Genomic DNA, 17,817 nt, shown 5'->3' on the forward strand with positions numbered 1-17,817 from the left:
TAGGATAAAAGAATAAGTGGCTCAATTTTAGAGTGATTAATTTTATTAACTCTCCTCTGTACCATTTCTAAAACAACTGGAGGAAAAATTGCAATTAAGGTAGAATATCTGGGGATGTAAAATAAACTCTCAGATGTGAAAGGACCACATCACCAAGGTTACTCAGGAAAGCATTGATTTAAATTCAAATAATACATGAATGCTCATCTCCTTTCATTCAAGTATTCTCAAAGGAATTAGCACTATCGAAGGAGAATCTTACCTATTTAAGGAAGTGGATTTGATGACTTCCCTCAGTTAACTTTCTAATGTTTATCAATTCTTTTTTTTTTTTTTTTGAGACAGTCTCACCTTGTCACCCAGGCTGGAGTGCAGTGGCGCGATCTCGGCTCACTGCAACCTCCACATCCCAGGTTCAAGGGATTCTCCTGCCTCAGCCTCCTGAGTAGCTGGGACTACAGGTGCACACCACCATGCTCTACTAATTTTTGCATTTTTAGTAGAGACAGGGTTTCACCATGTTGGCCAGGATGGTCTCTATCTCCTGACCTTGTGATCCACCTGCCTTGTCCTCCCCAAGTGCTGGGACTACAGGCGTGAGCCCCTGCGCCCGGCCTATCAAGCCTTAATCTGCCATATTTTTGATATCTAAATCCAGCAGTGTTTATTTACAATAAAAGTACATTAAAAATTTTACATCTGTGGGACTATATATATATATATATATATGTATGATAGATAGACACAGATATAGGTAGTTGCATTTTTTCATGTTTTTTTGAGAGACAAGGTCTCACTCTGTTGTCCAGGCTGGAGTACAGCTGTGTGATCATAGCTCACTACAACCTGAAACTCCTGGGTTTAAGTGATCACCTGCCTCAGCCTCCCAAGTAGATAGGACTACAGGTGTGAACCACCATACCCAGGTAATTAAAAAATAATTTGGTAGAAATGGGTCTCACTATGTTACCCAGGCTGGTCTCAAACTCCTGGCCTCAAGTGATCTTCCCACCTCGGTCTCCCAAAACACTGGGATTACAGGTTTGGGCCACCACACCCAGCGTCCATTTTTCCACATTTTTGAAGTTACATGCCTAAAAGTAAAATCACTTGTTAGAAGGCTTAATTTTTATTTGAGAACATGTATTTATGTTATAAAATATATGTCCTTCCTCAGGTATTATGGTACATTGTCTTTTAAATGGATAAGAACAGATACTACACTTGATCTTAGCCAAAAGGCCAAGAAGCCATTAAATTGTCTTTTAAAGGATAACTACCATATTCAGTAGTAAATTTATACATATAGTTGTTTTCCACATTGTTTTTGCAAGAACATCAGAAATTCAGTAATGATAAGCATTTATTTATTTTGGTTAGTATATGATAATTTATTTAATGGCTGTCTCCACTGTAGACTGAACATTTTAGAAGGAATTATACCTAATTTATTTACAGCTGTATCAATATTTTGTGACCACATAGTAGGCTTTTAGTCCCTATTTGTTGAAATATTAACTAGGATCTAGTTTTAGATTATCACTTTCTCTGATATAATCCACATATTCATGTTCTATTTCATATGTGTATATATATGTATATATGTGTGTATATGTATATTAATTTCAGAACAAAGCAAGCATTTGACCTTTTAATATAAAAATAACAAGAGACTAGAGTTGAGGAGATCAACTACTTTAACTCTTCATGTATAGCTTTTAGCAAACATTGGATTTCTGCTGATTCAGAGTTATTGTTTGAGAACCAATTCTCAATTTATGGATGATGCTTAGTAACCTACTCTCGATCAGCTTTTCTTATCCTTTTTTTCAATGAGATACCTGAGATAAATGGCAGGCACATATGTTTCGTTCCATGGCTATAACTGCATGAGCTAGACTGTGGCTCTAATTCTATCACTCTTCCTCATGAAAAATAGCATTTATCAGATTGTAAAAATCTTAGGGTGATGTAATAATAGAATATATCTACGTAGATTCTAATTGGTTAACAACTAAGTTGTTCACAAAAATGAACTTTAATTATTTTTACCAAATTAGAAATGCCTCATCATTACACTTGTAGGGGTATCAATACCTAAGGAGGGAAAGACCTACTGACGTAATGAAATACTGTGTATTCCTTTGAAAGTTCAAAACATGTATCCTATATGAGGCTCATAATCTTTGTTTCCTAGTTTGGCCATTAATAAATATCTGTAATGACTAACAATGATTTTTTTCTCAAAATTATACCATAGCTATTCATATTATAAATTAAACCTGAAAATTAAATATCTTTTGATACGCAACTCCATGTAAGTACTTACTCACAATTATTTGTTTCCTAAACATTGGTTCTTGATATGTAAAGTGAAAAACAGCTATGACTACAAAGTCATGGACTATTTTCTGAAGAAAAAGTGGAAAATAGGACAGAGGATACAAATATGAAGCATCTTATGTCTAATCAATTTACCATCTACTTCTTAATGTTTCATGTTCTTGTGTTACCCAGCTTTTCTTAAAATAGAAACAAAAAGTTTTCTAAGAAGGAAAAGATAACTTCAAAGGGAAAGTGACACATAAAGGAGGCTCTTTGGGTAAGGAGATGGAGAATTCAGGTGTCACAAGGAAATAATGGAATGATTGCCTCCTCTGAGAAGATTCTGGATGTGCTCAGGAAGAAGTGCAATTACCAGAAAACTAAACCAAGCCACCAGTGAAGGGCAGAAAAGAGAAAGTCCAACACTCCAGAGTTAAGAAGAGGGTCCATGTATCAGGAAATAAGGGTCAGGATAGAAGCCCAGTGGCTTTGGAGATTAGAAGATTCCACATACCCCCACATAAAAGAGTTAGAAGGAACACTCACTATTCCCAAATAGCTTTCAAGAGACTGGAACATCGTAGGGTCTCTGCCACCACATAGAATTTTCCAAATTAATATTAGCACATGATGTTTTCCATTAACCACGACACTTCCTAAACATTGTATTGAATGGTTTTAACAAAGAAAGTCTGGCTATCTGAGAGCTGCATAAAGTTTGAAACCAAGTGATCCCTTCTGATTGAAATTTTATTGGTGGTGGTGGTGCTGATGTCTTGTTTTGTTTGTTTTCTTTCATCATGGACATTTACAACACAAAAGATTGCATATAGTATGCATGATTTGGAGGCTTCAGTGAGAGCATTTTAATTTTTAAAATTACTGAACTTTTCAACATAAAAATTGCTTATTTAACTCATACCTCATTTCAAAGGGAGTTCATATAATTTATGTGAAAGGAATACATTTAGACCAATCATTATTCAAACAGCTTAAGAATATTTAGAATAAATGATTTCTTTTGTCTATATAATGTTTATATAATGTTTCAGTTCCATACTACACTTTAAAAATGGTGACAAAAATTTAAAGCCAATATATTTCATTGGCAGCTTAAGTTGTACTTTGACCTGGCTAGGGAGTCAGTATAATGCTAAGAGTAAGTTTAACAATATCCTCTAATGGATCCCACAAAATAGGCCCAAATCCTATTTGATGGCCTACAAGGTGACTCCTAGTCTGGGCTCCATCTCCCTTTACAATTTCATTGCAATGCTGCTTCTTGCATGCCCTCCAATTTAGCAACTCAAACTTTGGGTAATTTCCCATCAACTTATTCTCCCTTTCATTTCCTCCTAATTTTGCTCACTATATGTCCTTTGTTTAAATTCTCTTTCTATTCTTTCTTTAAATGATGAAGTCATCTTTATATTTTAGATTTTAACCAAAATATCAATTTGTCTCCAGACTTTTCTTAAATGACTCTGAAGGAAAACAGAAAGGCAGTATGGCCTGGGGGCCAAAAACCTAGGTTTTGAACCCATATTTCCTGAGTTAAAATCTTAGCTCCACTGCCAACTAGCCCCATGGGGCTTTGGATAAGATGCATTATATCTTAGAGTCTAAAAATATGGAAGTAATATCCATTCCCTCTCACTCTGTTAGTACATTTAAAGCACTTAAAGGAGAATGTGACCCACAGTAATTATTCAGTTAAGATTAGCTGTGATAATTATTACTTCCCAAAGAAAAATTAATGGCATCATCAACTGTGTCTCCATATACTAATTGCATAGCTCTACTATTGTACATTTTATTGGATTAGAGTTCAGTATGTTCATCCAGCCTTCTTACTAGGTTTAAATTCTATTGTGTGTTTCCAGAAAGTTTTTGGGACCTGGAAAATGTTTGATGATCAAATGTGCTTTTCGAATGATCTGTCCATTATACTAGTTGCCATCGATGATGTCTTTTTATGGAAAAAAGGAAAAAGGATATCTTCATGAAAGTTGGAGGCATTCACCACATACTCTGGAATATACTTGGCATTATGAACAGTGAAACTAATGGCATGTAATCTACACATTCTGTTACAGTTGTTGTTTCTGGCTTCAGAAGCGTCCCAACAGCACATGACAGTAATGAAATCATGGAGGTAGTAGAGACAAGAATTAGTCTTTAGTAATCATATCTTAATATGTTAAATTGTAAAATCTAACATTAAAATATCCATGAAGTCTCTTAAGATTGGGGGGAAAAAACCAAGCTCTGTAGTACTAGCATTTGAAATGGCCTAATTTGTTTTGTAAGTTGCCACATCTGCCAGTGAAGTCAAATGTGGAGATGAAGGCTTGCAATAAGATAACTAGTCACAATTGCTCTTATAAATGTCTCCTATATCATACAAAATAGCTTGTAAAATATCATACAAAATATCATACAAAATAGCTTACTCTTATAAATGTCTCCTGTATCATACAAAATAGCTTATGAATTGATTTAATTTACTATTTTTTCTTAAAGCCACTTTTTCCTCTTTTTTACAATTAGAAGTGATTAAGAAAGTATTTGGAAGACCAAAGCATTTCTATACTTTTCATCCATTTAGTTCCAATTTCCAAAAGATAACCTAGACCTCAAGGGACAGATGGCTCTCCAAAAATCTGTTTACGTGGAATTTGTGTTGAAATGAAGTCATTTCAGGATGACTCCATTGTAACTTCGTCGTCTTCCTAATGAGCTGGCACACTGTACAAGGGAGATAGCTGCTAGAAAGCTCAGGGTGTTCAATAAGAGCCCTCTTGATAAATAAATAAATACGCATTATTTATGCCATCATGGACACGCCAATGGAAAAATCGTATTTTCAATTTTATTGGCAAAGTATTTGGAATTTACTTTTAATTGGCATGAAATATTATTGTTGTATAAAACATTTATATTCACCATAACAACATATTTATCATATCAGACTCACATCTAATTAAGGCTGTCTCGGCTTCGGAAATTCACAATGGAGTAAGAGCAAAGAGCGCATAGCCATCCAAACAGCCCAGTAGCCAGAGCATCAAGCTGTTCGAGTCCCTTCATCACCTCTCAATTCTGAAACAGCTACATAATTAAAGCCAATATTATGTGCTTGATTATCCAGTGGGTTCTATCCTGAATTACCTCAATTCAGTTCAGCCTTTATGTGTGGAGTCTGATCATACGGCTATTTCAACCATTATTTATTGAGGGCCTATTATGTTTCACTTGCTGGCCTGGTGCTTTGGCTATAATCACTGGAAAAGATCAGCCTAATAGTTTACTGTTGTTTTTTTAAATATAGGGTTTCATGATTAGTAAAGTATGAGCTTTCAGCTGGGTGCAGCAGCTCACGCCTGTAATTCCAGCACTTTGGAAGGCCAAGACTGGTAGACCACTTGAGGCCAGTAGTTCAAGACCAGCCTGGCCAACAGGGCAAAACTCCATCTCTATTAAAAATACAAAAATTAGCCAGGCATGGTGGCACATGCCTGTAATGCCAGCTACTTAGGAGGCTGAGGCATGAGAATCACTTGAACTCAGGAGTCAGAGGTTGCAATGAGCTGAGATCGTGCCACTGCACTCCAGTCTAGGTGACAGAGTGAGAATTTGTCTCAAAAAAAAAAAAAAAGAGCTTTTTCCTGGACTGTCTGCTACTAAATGTTTCACAAAGAGAGTCATTCAATATATTATCAAATATCTTATGAAACCTCAAAACACCCAGGAATATTTTTTGGTAATTCTTTGGCTTCTTTTCCTTACAAGTTTTGAATTCCTTTACGGCAACTTGCTTCACACATACGCATAGAGAAAAATTCTTTTTCTTGCAAAGAAATGACTCATTCAGAAAGTTATTCATTAAATTATGCTTATTATCAAATTTCTAAGTTATTTCCTTATAATAAAATTATTTCCCTAAATGATACATTTTGCTAATGTATTAATATTTCAAAAGATTTTTCTGCACTTAGCCAAAAATTCTTAAAATTTATTATTATAATTTCTCAGCAAATTATTACAGTTTGAAGAATAGAAGCATTTTAACAGTATGCTATTTAGAAATTTACATATTGCTAGTTAATTCCACAAGTGCCAAAATATGCCACCATTATTAATATTTCTCTTATTTGAGGAACTCAGATTACAAAGAGAAAACGTGAATTAAGAAACAAAAAATTGTCTCTTGACAATTGTACTAATATGATGTAAAATAATAAGCTAGGAATTTTGATGTCTAAAAATAATGTTTATCTTAGCAATGACTGTGTATGTATAGAAAAAAATCATGAAGAACATGGCAGTTTTAAGTGCAGAGAACGAAAATAACTTGATAGTGACCATATGTATAGAAAAAAATCATGAAGAACATGGCAGTTTTACATGCGGAGAACGAAAATAACTTGATAGTGACCAAAACCTACATTGGTATGGTAGACAGCAGAGACTCGACTTTAAAGCACACATTTTAAATGAGGTATATATTCCTCATCAGCAGTATACTTTTATATATAGGAGTGAAGGCCAAAGCTATTTAAAAATTAAAGAATAGGGCTGGGTATGTTGGCTTATGCCTGTAATCCCAGTACTTTGGGAGGCCGAGGTGGGTGGATCACCTGAGGACAGGAGTTCGAGAGCAGCCTGGCCAACATGGTGAAACTCCGTCTCTACTAAAAATACAAAAATTAGATGGGTGGGTTGGTGGGTGCCTGTAATCCCAGCTACTTGGGAGGCTGAGACAGAAGAATCGCTTGAACCCAGGAGGCAGAGGTTGCAGTGAGCCAAGACTGAGCCATTGCACTCCAGCCTGGGCAAGAAGAGCTAAACTCCATCTCACACACACACACACAAAATAAATAAAATTAAATTAAGGAATAAAGAGAAGGGTCATTTTTGCCCCTGCAAAGACTGGATACTTCTTGTCTTACCTTCCTGAATTTGTTACTGTCATGTACTCTTGAGACACTTCTAAACATGCTTACTCTCAGATGTCACACCCAGAATTCCCTTTATGATAATGATTTTCAGAAAATAAGATGACTTTCAGGGGATTGGACTTGGAGGAGTTAATGTATTCCCAGCATTTAGCATTTGTGATATTTAATGATAGCATCCTATTTATCATGAGGAATTTTCTGCAGCCAAGAATCCATCACCAAATACTTACCCTATGCTGTTAAGGTTTTTAAAAGGAAATGGATTCAATATCATTCTCTATTTAGTCTCCTTCATATGAATGGTAGAGTCATGATGCTCTCGTCTTTAGCTCTATTTAAGAATTTAATGACATCTCATGGTAATGCTAATGTGATAATTTCTGGCTTTCTTTTCCTACTAGAGATTTCCCTAATAACATCTATATTTTTATAGTTACTTTGATTTCTGGTCAATAATTTCAAATTTCATGCTAACTTTATTCTGTTGCATTGGTTTGCACCTCAATGACCATTGTATTCCCCATTTTCAATTTATTTCTATCACAAATTATTTCTTTCAAGAAATATTGTCAGATTTGAAAATTTTAAAAAACGAGTCATTTTTAATCACTGAATATGTTGAGGCAAAGCAGCTTTTATTTATTATATAATTGAAATTACTTACATGATTAAGCTTTGCTGAGTTGAAGAAATCTGCACTGGCCAATTCAATCAGCCTGACCAGAAATGGTGAAAAACTGAACAGTGAATCAATCACACATGTACTTTTTTCTAGCTTCTTAGTTCAACTATGATTTTATAAATGATAATTACCAAGCAAATATAAATATGAATCAAGGAATATTTTCTAAATGTTATAGTTAAAACAAAGAAGATCCTTAAGGTGTTCACTTTGAAAGTGGACCAAAATATAAAAACAATTGTAAATAGGGACAAAGGCTTAGAGGTATGCAGAGAGAGTAATGGCAGATAATTCTATTCTAAGTTGCTATTTTCACATCCATTTACGCCTGGCCTTTGTAGTTCTTTTTCCTTCTAGAATGGATGCAAATTATTTAAAGGGTCTTTGGACTTTTTTGCATCATACTTAACAACATTGTCACAAGGAGAAAAAGAAACAATAGCACTCCTCCAAAACATCATCCTGAGTTTCAACAGAAAACATACAAGAAGTGTTATTGCTTCCTTAAGCTAATACCCATACATTTTTTCTAATTAGTGAAGGTTATATTCCGGTTCAGCTTATTGCAAACAAACTCAATTGTTGGAAAAATCAATAATGCTGAACAACAACAAAAAATACTAAGGCAGTGATAGCGCTGCTTGATGACAGAATGTATGGAATGTCTGTGCTTACAATGTTGTTCATTCATTCATGTATTTGCAGTAATGAGAAAAGCTCTATTACCTTTCAGAAACAAGAACTTAAGCACTGGTTCCTTCTTCCTCAGTGTGCTATTTGTATGTGTGTGCTTGTAGGCAATCTGCTCCAATGGAAAATTAATGCTAACCTCATATAATAGCATGAAGGCAAGCTAGGTATTACGAACAAAGTTAAAAAGAGAAAGACCTTGTCTGGGTGCAGTGGCTCATGCCTGTCATCCTAGCACTTTGGGAGGCCAAGACAGAAAGATCACGAGGTCAGGAGATAGAGACCATTCTGGCCAACATGGTGAAACCCCATCTCTACTAAAAATACAAAAATTAGCTGGGCATGGTGGTGTGTGCCTGTAATCCCAGCTACTTGGGAGGCTGAGGAGGAGAATCACTAGAACTAGGGAGCTGGAGGTTGCAGTGAGCTGAGATCATGCCACTGCACTCCAGCCTGGTGACAGAGCGAGGCTCCGTCTCAAAAAAATAAAAATGAAAAAAGAGAAAGACCTTTTATCTCATCAATTTCTTTTCCTAAAGTTAATTACATTAGAAGGCAGCAGCATTATATTTGCCCATAGTTTAATATTAAGAAGCTTCTACTTGCAAAGTTGACCAAAAACATAATAATGATTGTAGTACTCTTTTATGACCCCAAACACATTACGAAGCATTGTGTGTATAGATATGATTTATATATAAATTTATTATATATAATTAATATAGAACTTTGTGATATATTAATTATATGTAAAATTTTTAATTATAAGAGTTTCATGTATAATTTAAACTAATAAACATGCATTTATGTGAATATACATTATATTAATATGTAATATGTAAATAGTATATAAACACATATCGTATTAGTTTATATTATCTTCAATACTGTCATATTATATAAGTATTAATTATATATGCCATATATAAATGTATTTATAAAATTATCATGTATAAGTGCCATTTTTACACACTTTCAAGTGAAGGGATAGGATTCAGAGAGGTTAGCTGATTTGCTCAAGGTCACACAACTAAGAAAGGGCAGGGCTGGAACTAGAATGTAAATCTGAGGTTCTCTTACACTTTTAATCTTGCTCCATGCTACACCACTTTTCCTGTCAAATCTAGAAAAAGAGGAAAAATGCAGGTTGATTGTATATATTAGTAACTCAGTCTAAAGAGTCATATTTGAAGTGTGATAACAGTGTTCACTATTATTAATCATCAAAGAGCTAATAGTGTTTGTTTTTATTGAGATAACATCTGGTTGCAATGCTGAACCAACCCGTATGTTTCATTGGTTCAATTCATGATTTTGAGCCTTTTTTTTCCATTCTGTTTTATTTTATAGAAAGCTGTTGCATATGTGGTTGGATAGTTAAAGGGTTTTTTGTTTATGTGTTTGTTTTTAGTATCAGTTTTTTTTTCCACCATTTAATTTGTATCAGAAAAGAGCAGATTGGTTTTAGGGTCATAGCCATGTTTTTTCTTCAGGTCCCTAAAGAATCTAATTCTGACCTTAGCTCCATTTACATCATGGTTTGGCGATGAATTATATTAGCTAATATGTTCTTTGTGAGTCTTAAGGTAAATGACCTGAAAAAAAAAATTCAATACTTATTCAAGTATACTCCTGTTTCATTTTCAGTAGTCAATACAAATTCATTTACCTGAGTTTTCATTATAATGTAGGTTTAAGAAACATCAAGTAGAACTGTCAGGGGCACTATCTTATCTTCTTAGCACCCATACATGGTTTTCCTCTTCCACAAATAATATTTACATAGCTTCTGTATGAGGGTAGCTTTCCTACCTGTTTCCTAATAATGCACAAGAACCGGGACATGAATATACAAAGCTGCTTTGTCTATCAGTCTCTTGGGAAAGAGAAAACGATTTCAGTATGATAAAAGGGAAGTTTTGTGAGATGGCTGAAATGCATCAATGCTGTGCTAGTTAAGAGATTGTATTTGGTCAATGAAGAGACATGGAGCTTTTCTTTCTTTTCTGTTTTTTTTTTTTCTTTTCTTTCTTTCTTTTTTTTTTTTTTTTGACGGAGTCTCACTCTATCGCCCAGGCTGGAGTGCTGTGGCGTGATCTCAGCCTGCTGCAACTTTCACCTCTCAGGTTCAGGTGATTCTCCTGCCTTGGCCTCTCAAGTAGCTGGGATTACAGGCACATACCACCATGCCCGGCTAATTTTTACATTTTTAGTACAGACGGGATTTCGCCATGTTGGCCAGGATGGTCTTGAACTTCTGACCTCAGGTGATCCGCCCACCTCAGCCTCCCAAAGTGAGGGATTACAGGTGTGAGCCACCGTGCCCAGCCAAGATATGAGGCTTTTGTCATTCAATCTATGACTGCAGACTGTCCCAAGAATGTAAGAAGCTTTCAGAGTTGCTCCTAGTTAAAAACCCCTCATTTGTAAGATTCATATGCCAGACCTTAGGTCTCTGCTTTATTCTTGTAATAGCTGAAGGGAAAATAAATCTGTTGAAATAAACCTACCAATCATTGTTTAAAATGATGGGAATAAGTTCCACAAGTGCCAAAATATGCCACCATTATCCATTCCACAGATATGCCACAGCTGTGTGCTCACACAGTATGTCTGCTGGACTCACAATCCTAGTTGGATCTGTCCTTAATTTTCAAATTAAAATTTTAAAAATGATTGTTGACTCCAATATAACTAAGAAGAATCCTCTGTGGCTAGAAATGGAATTTTAATTTTAATTTTGGAAAACTACACATATTCTAAAAGAATAAAGTAACACAAATAAATTGTTTACAATTGCCGAATGTCATAAATTAAAACTAATATCTAATCTTTACATTCTTATTTCAAGCAAAACTGATATAATGGCAATGTAACACAGATATAAGACTAATGTTTAGAATATTTATATTTTTCTTCCTTTAGATTATTTTTGCATATTTCTTTTCCTTAAAAGAGCCACATAAATACGTGGGATTTAGGGTTGTCCTGCCATTACTCATCCAGAATAACAACAGAAATCTAGGTGCTTTCAATGTACAAGTCGTAAGTGAGGAACTAGAACAGAAATGAGAACAGCGTGTGGGCAAGAAATGTGGTTCACCTCACATCACGTTGCGAAGTAATGTATATACTGGAGTGACAGTTTTGAAGCTGAAAGAAATAACTTTTGAATGGTGTTATATGTCAATTTAATTTAGAAGAAATGTTTGTTGTGAGGAGTTGAGGGTCATATGCAAAATGTTGAGTTAGACAGTTCAACCTTGGAGTAGATTGGAAGGCAGATAGAAAGAGACGAGAGCTGAGGAAGGAGACTGGTTACAGCACTGTAGGGTAGTCTCAGCATAATGTAATGAGGGTGGCAGTGGAAATAGAAAGGCTAGTATGAGCTAAGAATAATTTATAGGATACAGGACGTGTTAGAAGAGAGAAAGAAAATGCTATAGGATAACAAAAGTTTAAGCCTGAGTAACTAAGAGAATGATGGGATTGGAGATTGAATTAAGAGATTTCTGAAAGGACTTGAACTCTGAAGGAAAGATAACAAGTTTAGTTTTAGACAAATTGAATTGGAAGGGGTAGTGGGACATCCAGTTGGATATTTTAATGAAGAAGCTAGAGATGAGGAACTAAAATTCTGGATGGCTGTCTGGGTCATAGAATCTGATTTAAGAGTAATTTCTATACAAGTGAAATATTAAGTTCTGAGATTATAGCTGATCTCCAAAGGAGAAAGTACTTACTATATCACATTAGACTTTAAATGTATGCAGAAAAATGGGACAGGAACCCTAATTTGACCCATGGTACTTCTTGTTTTTTTTTTTGTTGTTGTTGTTGTTTTGTTTTTTTGAGACAGAGTTTCACTCTTGTTGCCCAGGCTGGAGTGCAATGGTGCAATCTTGGCTCACTGCAACCTGGAGTGCAATGGCGCGATCTCGGCTCACTGTAACCTCTACCTCTCAGGTTCAAGTGATTCTCCTGCCTCAGCCTCCCTAGTAGCTGGGATTACAGGCGCCCACCACCATGCCCAGCTAATTCTTTTGTATTTTTAGTAGAGACAGGATTTCACTATGTTGGCCAGGCTGCTCTGAAACTCCTGACCTCAGGCAATCCACCCGCCTCAGCCTCCCAAAGTGCTGGGATTACAGGTGTGAGACACCGTACCCGGCTCCACCCCATGGTACTTCTAAACTGACTAAAACTCTTTAGCTATACAACCGGTGAAGAGCAAGGAGCTCTAAATTTGCAACATGTCACTTCTTAATCCTAAGATTTAAGAATGGTTGGTACTTTGTGTATGCATGACCACAGAGCTATGAGTAGGTATTGTAAAAGCAAATACTTGTGCTATTTTGACAATTAATATGCAAATAAATACACTTCATATTTTTATGGCAACTCATGAATAATCATATTAAAAGAAGCAGGACATGTTATACAAATGTTTCCATGGTTACCGCTGGGTGAAAGAAAGAGGGTTATGACTTTGACAGTGAGAATCAATCTCAAGGATTGCCACAGCCAAATGGGAAAAACGCCTAACGAAAAAAATACTGAGGAAACCATATATAAGGAAAAGCTTTCTTTTCCCCATAATTATTATTTAAAAAAACTTCTGAACATTTTCAGTTATAATAAAATTATGATACATTTTAGCATCTTAAATGTATAATCTGTTATTCATTAGTTGGGCAGAATGACTAAGAATAACATTATCAACCTAATAATCCATTTAGAAGAGACAGCATAATACAGAAGAACTAAAAAGGAATCTAGAGCCAGACATGGGACTGAGCCGGGCACTTTATGTGCCCTTCAGCACATCAATTAACCTCTCAGAAATTTCCTTCCCTAGTCTATGAAGTGGGGAAATACTACCTAATTGGGTTTCTCTGATCTGTGAGGATGGAATGGGATAATGTGCAGGAATTGTCAATGTTCAGGTCGGCTGTTATTAGTCCCATTAGATTATCTGACCAAATACTTTGCTCTGTGGTACAATCCAAAACATTATCCCTAAAGCAAATACTAATATGAACCTCCTGGAGGATACAGTGGAGGGAGCTTTAGTGCATTCCTGGCAGGAAAATAATTTCTGTTTTTATTCCAGCACACAGAATGAAACAACTCTCCAAGAAAGCCTTGTTCAAATTCCCCTGATTCTCCGCATTGGGAGCCAGACCTAGAGGAAAGTATTAATGGTGACAAAATGACAAGGCCGGGTGGTGGCTCACACTTGTAATCTCAGCACCTTGGGAAGCCGAGGCAGGCGGATCACTGAAGCCCAGGAGTTCGAGACCAGCCTGGCTGGGCAACACAGTGAAACCCCATTTCTACAAAAAATACAAAAAATTAGCTGCTAGCACTCGCCATAGCCCAGCTACTCAGGAGACTGATGTGGGAAGATTGCTTGTGCCCAGGAAATCAAGGCTGCAGTGAGGCAAGATGACACCACTACACTCCAGCCTGGGCAACAGAGTGAGACACTGAATCAAAAAAAAAAAAAAAAAAAAGAAAAGAAAAAATGAAATGAAATAAAATGACAAGTAGTCAGAAGATTGGCTTCTAGGGCCATTTTGTACCACAGAGTGGGATTTTTCAGAATTACCTCAGGTTTTCCTGATGACTTTAATCAAGCATTGTGGGACTTCTCTATGCTCTGCTGAGCTTTACAGAAGCCATTGCTATGGGTAGGTTACTATCCCGGGTTAGCGAATCTATTTAATGTAGATAGAAATCTTGTGTAGGAAGGTGAGCTTGGGGTGGAAAAAAGGAATGAGATTTTCTTTCCTCTGTGATCTGGAATTGATTCCCAAAGTAGCCTGGAAGAAAGAGAAACTTTAAACAAATGACGAGGGCATCAGAGGGCTTGCCTGGAAGTAGGCTAAAAAAGAACAGAAAGTGGATAATACTCACTTTGAAATTTAAATCTCTTAACTTCTGTGATCTTAAAGATAACATTCTGAAGGATGTTTCTGTATCATGTTGGAACACAAGTTATGAACATCTTCTAAGCCATAAAATAATCAGGCTTCATAGAATGAAGTAGTTTGTAGCTGAAATTTTCTAGCCATTTGCTACAAAATGCTATTATTACATTTTTTAAATTGATAAAAGAATAGCTGCATTTAAGATTACTCTGTCCAGAAAGGCGAGTCACTGATTATTAGATTAACTCATTGTATGCTAGCTATAGCTAAGTTGCTAATTAAATGCACTTCTTGTAAAAATTGATTATTTGATATTTTAATGTTGAAATATATTTCTGAGATACTTCATGGCTTTTGGTTAAAGATAAAATACTCATTTTTAAAATAACTTTTCAAGTAGTTCTTTTTCTAAGCATTAAAAACAAAGCAGAAGTGTAAAATTGTAAAGAACTCACTGAGACCCTCATGGGTTTATTTTCTTTATCTAATATGTCACGGACCCTATTATAGGATAAAAGTACTACAGGAAGATTAGTGTAAGACTTAGCTTCCTGGCAATGCCAGATTTGGACAAATGTGCAACTCAGTGTAGCAAGTCCTGTGACCTACACTAGGATTCCCTGATACACCCTTCTCTCAATGAGCTTTTAAATGTTTTTCCATACCAAACCTTTCCTTTGGAATTTGTTGCCTCCCTCCAAAAGCTCTATCCTCTAGAGCAATGGTCTACAAACTATCTTGATGGTGTACCCCTATCCATAAAAGAAATTTGAATATCTATCCTCAAAATATGTCTATGCATCCTCAGAATATAAAGGACAAGCATGGACTATTGTACTAATATATTACAAACATCTTAAAATATGCACTAAATAAAAATTTAAACAGAGAAGATGAAACAAGTATTAATATAACATTGTTTTTATTTTTACTGTATTCTTTTAAAATACAAAAATATTTTTGTGCTCAACATTGAATGTGTCCAATTTGATCACACTGGGCATTGTTTTGTGACTGAAGAGGTTACACTGGTGGCTGGGGGAATATTGTTTCTTCCATTTGCTTCATGCTTACCCGGGCCCATCTTAGTATTATCTTCATATGCAGTTTCTCATAGAATCTTTCAGACACGTGCATATTTTTTAACTACTTGTCCATTTGGTAAGGGTCAATTTAGTTAAAACTAGATAATATAATAATCAGTCTACTTAGCAATTTCATGAGTACTGCAATTAGCCACATTAAGGTGACAGTATATGAACTGAAGATACCCCAGTCACAAACAAATTCTTTCTTTCTTTTTTCTTTTTTCTTTTTTGAAATGGAGTCTTGCTCTGCTGCCCAGGCTGGAGTGCACTGGCACGGATCTTGGCTCAATGCAACCTCTGCCTCCCGGGTTCAAGCCATTCTTCTGCCTCAGCCTCCCAAGTAGCTGGGACTACAGGCATGCACCACAACGCCTGGTTAATTTTTGTATTCTTAGTAGAGATGGGGTTTCGCCATGTTGACCAGGCTGGTCTCGAACTCCTGAACTCAGGTGATCTGCCTGTTTCGGCCTCCCAAAGTGCTGGGATTACAGGCGTGAGCCACCGTGCCCAGCCCAAATTCTTTAATACACATGTGTGATATGTGAATGGCTGAAGTACAAAGCAAGTGAGTGTGGCAGTGTCAAACTGTATTTTTTTGAGATAGGGTTCTTGCTATGTTGCCCAGGCTGGTCTTGAACTCCTGGGCTCAAGAAATCCTCCTGCCTCAGCTTCCTGAGTAGCTGGCACTACAGACATGTGACAACGTGCCTGGCTTGTATTTTAAATATTGGTAAAGTTGAAGTTCTTATTTAAACTAGAGATATGGGTATAAACATGCTTACAGTTTTGTTTCACACCCCAATGGGTTATCTTGCATAACCTTTCAGATGCGCAATCTTCACATCAGAATCTGCTTCTTTGTGGACAACGTCAGTATTCTCATAGGTTTTCTTTCTCTTTGTGGCCTAGCTGATCATAATGGTTTCATTGGTTTTGCAGCACAGTTGCCACATACACGCCAATTTAACCTGGTTAGTGGCCAGAACCAACTCTATTCTGTCTTCCATGTCTTTGTAGCTTAGTTCTACTCTGTTTTTATCCACAACACATCTGGCCTAATGGCCATCTGTTTGTTTTCTCTGTTTCCAGTAACTGATTTTACATTGGGGGAAATATGTAACTGATGATGACTTCGACATTTACTAGCCAAAAATATGGGAAGAAAATAAAGACATATTGGTGGAATATCTATAAATAAGATCTCAAAAAAAAATCTCAAACATACTGTGCCCCATCAACTCTTTCTCTGCAAAGCTTGGGATGATAGAAGCATCTTAGCCTCTTGAAACGCTGCTACCTACTCTCACACCAGATGGAATGAGTCTGGAACTTATTCCAATTGAAAAAACTTCAATTGAAAAAAATTCATGAGTGCAAAGAAGAGATGTGGCCCCTAGATTGGGGTCAGCTTGTTTGAATAGAAGCTGAGGCTTCCAGAAAGATGTTATGGTAGGTAGAATAATGGTCCCCCAAAGATATCCACATCCCCAGAATCTGAATATGTTAAATTAGATGGCAAGGGGTAATTAAGGTACCAGATGGAATTGAGATTGCTATCAGTTGACCCTAAAATAAAGAGATTATCCTGAATTGTCTAGGTGGGCCCAATATAATTGTAGAGGTCCATGTAAGAAAAACAGACAGGAGAGTCAGTGTCAGAGAGATGCAGCATGAGAAATACACAAGTAGACATTGCTGGCTTTGAAGATGGAGGAAAAGACCATGAGCCAAGGAATGTAGGCAGCCTCTAGAAGCTGGAAAAGGCAAAGAAACCAATTCTCCCCTGGAGCCTCCAGAAAGGAATGCAGCCCTGCCAATACCTTGATTTTAGCCTAGGGAGTTCGATCCCATACTTTTGACCTTCAGAATTATAAAATAATAAATTGGAATAATTTTAAGTTGTGAAGTTTGTGGTTAGCTATTATAATGGCAATAGAAAACAAATACAGATGCCTTAGAAAAAATATTCACTACAGAAGAATGATTCAACTGTGAGGAATACAGAGCAAGAAGAGAAAATAAGGATGAAACTCAGTGGAGGATCCTTGTGAAAAGTTCAAGATAGGGGCTTTCCCCTGGGAATCGGGGGGTGGGGTTCATATCTCTCATACAACCTTAGGTTTCCCCTTCATAAATTG

The 17,817-nt window shown here is 36.2% G+C and overlaps 1 protein-coding gene and 1 pseudogene across 3 annotated transcripts in view; both read right to left on the reverse strand.

Moving 5' to 3' along the window:
• LOC105490366 (interleukin 1 receptor accessory protein like 1) overlaps nt 1-17,817 on the reverse strand; it is a 1,633,350-nt gene that overhangs the window by 217,468 nt on the left and 1,398,065 nt on the right. The gene's annotated exons all lie outside the window — the stretch shown is intronic.
• Nucleotides 1,117-1,254, reverse strand: LOC112428131 (U2 spliceosomal RNA; annotated as a pseudogene).

Source organism: Macaca nemestrina, chromosome X (genome assembly GCF_043159975.1).
Source record: "Macaca nemestrina isolate mMacNem1 chromosome X, mMacNem.hap1, whole genome shotgun sequence".
NCBI lineage: Eukaryota > Metazoa > Chordata > Mammalia > Primates > Cercopithecidae > Macaca > Macaca nemestrina.